A 9,035-nucleotide genomic window follows, 5' to 3' on the forward strand; every position below is an offset into this window, starting at 1 on the left:
TTAAAGATATAAGGCACATGCTGTTTAGAAAATACTCACGGCAAACAATGTTTTAGTCTAGTTTCTTTGGCCCCTCCGATTTATGTCCATTGTCAGCTGGCCTGCGGCCTTTAAACGATATTCCTTACATATTGTGGCTCAATATTGAGGGCACTGAACCTGGTTGAATGGGGTTTAAATAGAGGGACAATATTTCGTTCTCTAGAGTATTGTTGCTGGGGATGGAGCGAGTATTAGGCTGCTTGTCGTCGGCAAAAGGAGCCGGACGAGTCACGAAATGCAAAAAAACGAACGGCTTGCATGATTACTAGTACAGTCTCGCTTGGGTGACCAGTGAGAAACAGCATAATTAACAACCTAACAAATACAATGGACAGCCGCCAAATCGTTGGTCAATTAGACATGTCAATGATGAGTCAGATTGGTGATTCTTTCGTGTTTGTCCGTTTGTAAACGTGTTGTGAAAAGCTTCGTTTATTCGATGTTGTGCCCCATTTTCACCAGAAAAAGAAAAGCGGCGTGTTTCTGTTGACGCCGCGCGCGCACGGATTTACGGGCAAGCCGCGCGTGTCACGTTCACAGATATCGCTCAATAAAGCACTTCAGCGGTATCGACATAACGGCCGCACCACTGGTGGTAACGGCTAGTGGTACCGGTAGTAAGAGGAGCCGAAAGGACCCAGAACCACAGGGCACTACAAGAATATATTTCATGGTTTCACACCTGCTTACTGCAAAAGTGTACAAAATACATGCATGGTAGCGCACTGTACTCGTAATGCAAAAATAAACGAATTAAAATTAATTTGTAAACTAAGAAACGAAGGTGAACCTTCAATAATTCACGAACAGGTAGGTTCACACTCAACTGACTCATGAAACAGTATGCTAGCTGTGTCAAGAATCTTAATTAGTCGAGCAATTAAGGGTGGTGATGTGCAATGCCTTGGGGAAATGCATGCAGAAGTAGGACAATATAGCTGTTGCCCTGTTTTTGTTCATTCCCTATCAGCTGATTAATCACTTATTCATTTATTTATTTTTATTTTCACATACTGCAGCCCAATTGGGCTATCACAGGAGTGGGTTTGTACACTGCATATAACAAAATATTCTTCTGCACAAATCAACTTCAGCAACTTAAGAAACATGATACCTTCAAAATAAAAGATACAATCAATATAAAAAAACACAGCATGAATCAAGTTAACTTAACAAAAATTTCTCTAAAGGCACTGACCAAGTTTCACCTGGGAATAATGAAGTCCCATTTTTCAATTGTATGAGGAAAGAAGCTGTACTTAAATAGGTTAATATGCGGTTGAAATGGTGAAAGGCTAAGTTTGTGGCTATTCCTAGTAGGTTTCAATTTATCAGGACACAGATAGTTGTTCTTTAAGGAGTAGCGTGGGGTGTTAATTAGATTATGCAACAATTTAAGGCATTCATGATCACGCTGCTCAGACAGAGGTTGTAAACCGAGTTGTTATTTATTTAAGTCATTATTCCAAAAATTGGAGAATTGGAATTTCCCCTCAGAAGGCACTACTGGAAATAAAATCACTTTTAGTGCTTGTCGAATGGTTGCCGCAGTGTTACAGTTGACCTGCAAAGGCGGGGCCGAGCCGTTGCTCAGAAAATGGAAGAGGACGGACTCTCTCCAGGCCCGGGTAACTTTGAGCACTGACTGTGTTGATCGGTATACTATGTATTGTACTACCGCACAGTACAACGACATATGTTAATGGTTAATACAGTAATAATATGTATATATAATTATGAGAATGATTCAGATCTGCATCTCCTTCCTTCATGCCACAGAGAATGTCTATGGAATTCTTGCTGTCAAATCAATAAATATACTTCAGAGCATTGTCGCGTTGTCGTGACAGTGTAGAATAACACACTGGCAACATCACTTCAAAGCATTAACTCTTTATTGGTCAAACCTGTGCCCAAAAAAACATGTGCCACTTAAAGCACAACCTAGCGGTGAGCATGGTTTGTCAAGCGCGTCACATGACTTGTCAAAGGTCGTAACATAATCACTGGTGCTATATATATATATATATATATATATATATAAATATATATATATATATATATATATATATATATATATGTGTGTGTGTGTGTGTGTGTGTATATATATGTATATATATATATATATATATATATATATATATATATATATATATATATATATATATATATATATATATATATATGTGTGTGTGTGTGTGTGTGTGTGTGTATATATATATGTATATATATATATATATATATATATATATATATATATATATATATATATATATATATATATATACCTTCCGCAAAGTACAACACTATTTTCATCTCGCGTTGACTGATATCTTTCAGTTGTTAGTAGGTGAAATGCAATCCACAGAAAAAGGACAAACAATTGTATGCATATGTGTCAGTATAATCACGCAGTATCAGGCTGGGCATCAACTGAACTAATTCTTAATATCTGTAACTGTGATGAGGAAAGCATATGCCGTCTTGAAGAAGACAAGCCCACTTGTTGAAATGTTGGCTCCTGCTTTCACCATGTTCTCGTTTTGCTCATCCTCTTGAATTTCCATCTCCCGCCTTCCCAATGTTTTCCCTTGGTTTGTATACATGGTATTTTAACACACAGCCTAAAAGATTGCAGATTCTTCTTCTATACGCATAGTTGGTATATAATTGTGAATCAGCAACACACTAAAAAAACGTTTTCTTCTAGCATAACACTGAAGCATACAGAGCTGAAAATTTATTGTGCCTACCTAGGCGTCATTTCACATATTTAAGAGGTGAATCATTTTCCTTTGTGTACATGTGGATTGGGCCAGCTCCCACATCGAACTATATGTCATCAATCTGCACAGTTGGCACAGTAGGAATTCACAAGACAAATTTTAGCACGGTGCCTTGTTTACACGTTTCTACATTTCTGTATGCAAGATATAACACTACAATTTTCACTTAAGATACTGTGCTTGTTGTGCAGGCCATGTTTTAATGCTAATGGATGGCACCTGTAAAATCATGTAAGACTTTTGTGAATATATTGGCACAGCAGCACCTTCTGTTATTTTGTAGGTATATATCTGACCAGCAACACAACCAAGCAGAGGTATTTTGTATTGTAGGCGAAACAGGTGGCCACTTAGGTTTGGCAGCTCTAGATGGGCACATCGCACCTAGTCGTTCCTCACCCCACTTTAACATCTACATTTCACCAATGGTCAAAGGACAATGTTGGATTCCGTAAAATATCCAATTTCAAATGCACTATGGATGACTGACTTTTGAAATAACAATGACGTGATGCCTGGAAACCCATGCACCAACTTTCTTCCCATACTAGTTACCAATGCCTTACAATGTGCCTTAAAATTATTTGTATGATGCGCCTGAATTTGGTACTAGAGTGGAGAGGAGTGCAGTAGTTAACTTTACCTGGGGTGGCAAAATGCCTCACAACACTGCTACATCAAAGTAGCAATGCTGCAGTGCTCAATGGTGCCCTTAAAGGCATTCAGTTGAGCGCATTACATAACAAGGGAGGGAGGAGTACAAACATAAATGAGATTACAAAGTAATAGTTACAATAAATAATAGGACAAAGTACAGAACAAAAGTATGCTAACATTGCTTAGCTATTAAGAAACAGAGTGTAAGAAATCATAAGAATTGCAAAACGAAAGTTATGCACACAGCACAATCAAATGTTGAAAATATGCATGCCCACATGAACTACGGTATTAATACAGGTATTTATTAGTAACTCACAAAAATAACTAAACAAGAATGTAATAAAAAAGGCAACTAATTAACAGTGCATAGCACGTCGTAAAATTTTAGTGTCAGATTCTGTGGCAATATCAGAGGGAAAGCAGTTCCATTCAGTGATGATGCAGGGTGTAAAAGAGCATGCATATTGTAACGTGTGACATGATATGCACTTGAATTTGAGGTGGTGATCCCGGCATGAAAAGACGACAGGTGGTGACCGAAAGAAATGATTGTGAAGGGAAGTATGATTATAAAGTTTGTCAAGCAGGCAAAGACGCACTGATTTGTGGTGAAGGGATAGCGCTTGTAAATCGGTACGTGCTTTTAATGATGACACTCAAGTGTAAGATGAATAGTTCGAAAATATGAAGGTGAGCAGCCCAGTTTCGAACAAATGCAATCTCGTCAACAATGTATACCTGCCAGAGTACTATATTAGTGATGAGTATTCGAGCTTTGTGTGGATTAGTGTAGTGTAAGCAAGTTTATGTATGTTGACAAGAGCATGCTTTAGGTTTCATTTGATGATGCCAAGAGAGTGACCAACTGCTGCAAAGATGGAGTAAATGTGGTGGTTTGATGTTAAGTCGTAATGTAAATGAAAACCTGTGCTGGTAGTTGAATGTTCAACTGGGATCTTCGAAATAGTCGATGACTTGTGAAATAATAATGTGTTCCATAAGTTTGCAAATTGTGCTGGTTGATCTTCATTGGTAGTTAAGGGGTGAGAAACACTCGCCGGATTTATAGAATGGGATGACTTTAGCCACTCACTAGTCTTAAGAATGGACCCAGGGGGGTATGTCGAGACACTGTGACACATTCTTGAGTAGCTTGTTATTAAATTTGCTGTGACCTGATGTAAATGAATTTTTTAATCTGTTTAGTAAGGTAAAAATGCCCGACTCATTAATAACAATTTCAGACATGTCAGATTGCATGGGGAAGTCAGGGCATGCAGTGATCTCTTCGCAGGTGGACACTCAACAAAACATGTCATTTAATGACTGCACACACTATAACTCGGGAACTACGTCACCACCAGAATTAGGATTATGTCAGGCTGTGAATAGGGGTTTACTACGTGCCATAATCACTGTTATTCATAATAAATCATAGCTGTAAACTTGCTGACGTGTGGATTTTAGTAGCAGCTGGCATTCTTTGTCACATAATATGCATCTTTGTCATGCCATGCTTTCTTTTTTGTTAAAGATAAGTCAAGCAGACCTACTATAACTGCATGATCAGACAGCCTGTCCAGGTGAGTAATGCCGGAACAGATTAGAGGATCGCTCGTCGAGATGAGGAGGAGGAATAAACATTTATTTTTGAAACAGTATCCGGGTTAAATCCCAGTTCTACTCTCGGTGGGAGGTCTCCTCATTCCAGGAACCCTCTGGCCTTTGCTGACTCCTTGGCCCTGGCGACGAGGTGTCATTGTTGTTCCAGGCCCTCGGAGACGAGCTTGGCCTCCCACGTTTCAATGAGGTCTTCGCTTTCTTGTCTGGCATTATATTCTTTTGGTGAAGGCGATGCATCTGTATTTAGATGCCATGGACACTCGAGAATCAGGTGCGCCAAGGAGTCTAGTAAGTCGCACATTGGGCAGTGGTATCCTTGTAGCATTGGGTATAGTCTGTGCATGAGTATTCCGTGGGTGTGTTACTCTGTAGTCTTCCGAGTGCGGTACTTTTTTCTTTGGTGAGGTTTGGGTGAGGTGGTGGCTACACCCTGCATTCCACCCTGTGATGTTGAAGGATCTCTGAGTAGGTGACGGGTACGGTCTCTGCTCCTGCTGACGCAGACCGGGCATCTTGAGAGTAGGAAGGGTTGGGCCGGCAGGTGTGGCCTCGGGCCGCGGCATGTGCTGCTTCGTTCCCCTCCAGCCCGTCATGCCCAGGAACCCAGGTCACGCAGGTGTAGGGGATCAGAGTGCTGTTGTGCTTCAATATCTTTAGTGCTTCTGTCGACACGTGACCCTTAGCGTAGTTCGTGACAGCTGCTTCAGAATAAGAAAAAACGATAGCTGCGTCCTTGCACGTGGTAGTTGCTAGGGTGATTGCAGTCTCTTCTGCAGTCTCAGGGTTTTGTGCATGGACCCGGCAGACGCTAGCTCTCTACCCTGAGAATCTACGACGTTCAGGGTGTAAGCATTTCATTGCGGGTATTTTGCTGCGTCGATGTATCTGGCGTCCGGATCTTGCTTCTGTCTTCGCCGTAGGGCATCCACTCGGGTTTGTCTTCTTGTCTTGTTGTACGTGAGGTGCATGTTGCGTGTGATTGGTGCTTTGCACAGGGATTTGCGGATGTTTGGAGGAATTCTTCCTTTTCGGTCCATGGTGGCTTATAAAGGTTTCACCGCAGCTCGGCCGTTGCAGCACTGATCTCCCGGTGGGCGTGAGGTTAAGTCATTCTAACTGACTGGCTTTATGAGCTTGCTAATTCTTGCCACGGGTTGTGTACGCCCATCTTGAGAAGTCTCGTAGTCGAAGCCATAGATGGTAGGCCCAGGGCGATTTTGATGGCTTTGCATATTTGAATGTTAATTTGTCTACCTCTGATGAGATCTAGAATATTGGCCAATGTACATGATGAACAGGTTGAGAGAGTAATGAGTTGAGGTAATGGGAAGTGTAGACAGGAATGAAGGAAAACATGCTATTGAGCATGAGCAGCTGCGACAGATTCTGTTGTCCAGTTAATAACGGAGAAATTAAAATTGCCATAAATGATCAGAGTAGAATGCCAAAATAGCATATGCACTTCATTTAGAATGTTTTGAAACTCGCTTGAAAATGCTTAATTTACATCTGGAGGGCAGTAGTATGTGCTTATGATAACATTCTGCTTGAGCATTGAAGTGAAATGAAAATGTGCTCTACGAATGAATGAACGCCAGTGAACTGCAAGAAATTATTTTTTTAAAGCTATGAGCATGCCACCTTCTATGCAGTTGCATCATTCACAACAAAAAGTATTGTATGCAGATGTGGAAAGAAAAATTTTATTGGAGATGGTATCGTTTAGCCAAGTCTTGATTAGTACAAGAGATGTCGCGCATGAATCAATGAGTGATGAAAGTGACATATATTTTGACATCACACTTCAACCATTTGTGTATAAGAATGACAGGTTTGTAGAAGTGTTATGGGTGTGTGGTTGCATAAACTGTTAGTTTCCACACTTGCAGAAGATGAAGGTTTGGCTTGTCATTCCAAAGAATGCCGAGACAGATGCACTGCACAGTTTACTTCAGAGTCCCAAACATACGTGTCGTCGTTGACCAAGAGCTTGTTATAAAGCAAGCAAGCTAAGAGTGATCTGTCTCATAATGAATACAAATTTTTAAAATAATAAGAAAATTAGTATATCTGTCCTGCTTGCTGATTTGCTGTTCCTAAGTGATGGAGTAGTGCAAAAGTGACATAAATATTTTGTTTGTACATATTGTACTCAACCCACCACAACAGTAAAAGAAAAGGAACGAAAGGAAGGAAAATGTAATTATGTGAAATTATACAGATGGAGCATATTTTTTTTTCATGCTGAAGTAAACAATCAACATATGCACATGTGAATACGATTTATGTGCATGCACTAGAATAACTTTCACCAGTCACATTATGTCAGCAAGACTGCAAGGCGGGCGAATTGCTTAGGATTTATCTTAGTTTTGGTAACAGCTAGCGCAAAGGTCCGATGAGTAGAAAATGTTATTAAATACACGAGCAGGGCTGTTAATGCTTTGTGAACACCTTTCTGTAACGCTATGTGTCATATCCGCGACCGCAGCGACTAGGCCGGTATGGATAAGCGTAGGTTATGATCGAGCTATTCCTTGTCATTTCACGCGCTGATAACCACGACTTATTACAATACGGCAGTTTCTCGCCGTTTGTTAATCCGGCTTGGGCAAAGCTTCCGTCGTTGTGTGCCGCCTCACGTCCGCCGTGCGCGATGGCGGCCGGGCAATAATAGATTGACTTTTGGATGGTATGCTCGCTGCGTGAGGGAAGCCCGCAGGTGAAGGGCATGGGAAAATAGCCCATTATTATGACGCGGGGTTCGATATATGACCTGTGATTAGTCCGAGGGTTCTTAGATTAATTGCGTAGCTGTTGCGAGGCCCAATGCTTCGCGCTGGCCGATTGTAGACGGTGGACATTGTAAATATGTAGTCGCAATGAACATATTTGAATTTTGCTTGCGTTCCGCTCGCGCAAGAACTTTCAGCGACTCGCTGACTTCCCGGCTGTCGCCAGTGAATGTTCCCCGGCTAGACGCTCCTAGGTCCAAGCCCGGCCCGGGCCCGAGTAATTGCTTGCCCGCCCCGAGCGTCTTCGGACCGAGTTTGGCATATGCGGCTGACAACGCTTCCTGTGTGGCCAGCGCTAGTCGTAAAATCATGTTTTGTCAACAATTAAGTTAGCGTGTTGACGCTACGTGAAACGTCGGCCGCTTCCGTATCGCAGCTCTGTTAATTGGCATTCGCTTTGTTTTCCTTATTGTGTTACACAGTAGGTGCGATTGCGATCACTTTATTCCGACGGTTATGCTTAAAGCCAATATATATAGATATATTTTTTACTGCGACGTCGTCGGCGATAGAGCAGGCAGGCCGGATCGAGGTGCCGTCCTTACGGTGCTGCGCGTACGCTATCACCGATAGGTCGTTTATATGGACGGTAGGTAATAATAACAATGGTAACCCCGAGAGAGGAATCCATGTGATATACTGGCCCTGAATATAGGTTCGTGTATGCCGAATCGCGCCGTATGTATGTATGACTCGGTCGAATTGGCACGTACAGTGGTACAGTTGAGAGGCTCTCATGAGATATATATTGCTCGCCGACGACATGCCGATGAAATGATGTTTAGTATTTTTCTCGCACACAACTATAAACGAACTTCCTATTAGCGGGTAGACGAATGATGAGCGCGGCATATATGTACAGTACCGTACATATTGCATATGTGCAAAACATATATGCATAAGGGACAGGAGTTGGCTCTGTCTGAAACCCACTGATGTCTCCATTATAAACGTAAGCAGCAGTGCTTGTGTTATGCCCTGCTGCTTAATTTCAAAGAGACAAAGAGATAAATGAAAGGCATAGATAGAAACATTGAGATGAGCATTATTTATGTTCTTTTGCAATATCATGCTGCACTTGCCACGAATTATAAACACTGCATTAAACACTGCAATAGTTGTCTCTAGC

Source organism: Dermacentor albipictus, unplaced genomic scaffold (assembly GCF_038994185.2).
Source record: "Dermacentor albipictus isolate Rhodes 1998 colony unplaced genomic scaffold, USDA_Dalb.pri_finalv2 scaffold_17, whole genome shotgun sequence".
In the NCBI taxonomy this organism is placed as follows: domain Eukaryota; kingdom Metazoa; phylum Arthropoda; class Arachnida; order Ixodida; family Ixodidae; genus Dermacentor; species Dermacentor albipictus.